General features: G+C 57.7%; 1 protein-coding gene and 1 long non-coding RNA gene across 2 annotated transcripts in view; one reads left to right on the plus strand and one right to left on the minus strand.

The window, feature by feature from the left end:
* Positions 1 to 442, minus strand: part of LOC119594548 (transcription initiation factor TFIID subunit 10-like) — a gene marked incomplete in the record, with an annotated part of 45,035 nt that overhangs the window by 9,684 nt on the left and 34,909 nt on the right.
* Positions 1 to 442, plus strand: part of LOC119594549 — a 29,256-nt gene that overhangs the window by 795 nt on the left and 28,019 nt on the right. The window lies entirely within an intron of this gene.

The raw sequence follows: 442 nt of genomic DNA on the forward strand, positions 1-442 counted from the left end.
GAAAACAAAAAAACCGGGGGGAAAAAAAGGAGAACGAGGGGGAGCTACCCTAAGCTTTGCTTTTTTGCAGTGAGGGCCTGACGGAGCTCTCGAGCCCTCGTGCCCAAAACGCTGCCCTCGCGGTCGCTGCTCAACGTCCTCGCGTCACGGGGCACTGCAAGGACCGTGCCACTGCAAGGACCGTGCCACTGCTGTCACGGGGATACAGTGAAGGGGGGGAAGAAAGAAAGAAACTGCCCTTCAATCTTACAGTGCCGCCGCAGGTAAGCATCAGCACTGTAACAAGGTCACTGTATCGGTTTCCTTGTGGTTTATGGTGACGAGCTGGGAGAGGGGGGGGAAGAGGGGGAGGGGAGGGGTAATGGGCAGGTAAGGGGGGGGAGGGGAAGGGGGGGCAGTGACACCTGACTCACGACACGGGGACAATCCTTGTATTTGTTTT

This window comes from Penaeus monodon, chromosome 34 (assembly GCF_015228065.2).
Source record: "Penaeus monodon isolate SGIC_2016 chromosome 34, NSTDA_Pmon_1, whole genome shotgun sequence".
Lineage (NCBI taxonomy): Eukaryota > Metazoa > Arthropoda > Malacostraca > Decapoda > Penaeidae > Penaeus > Penaeus monodon.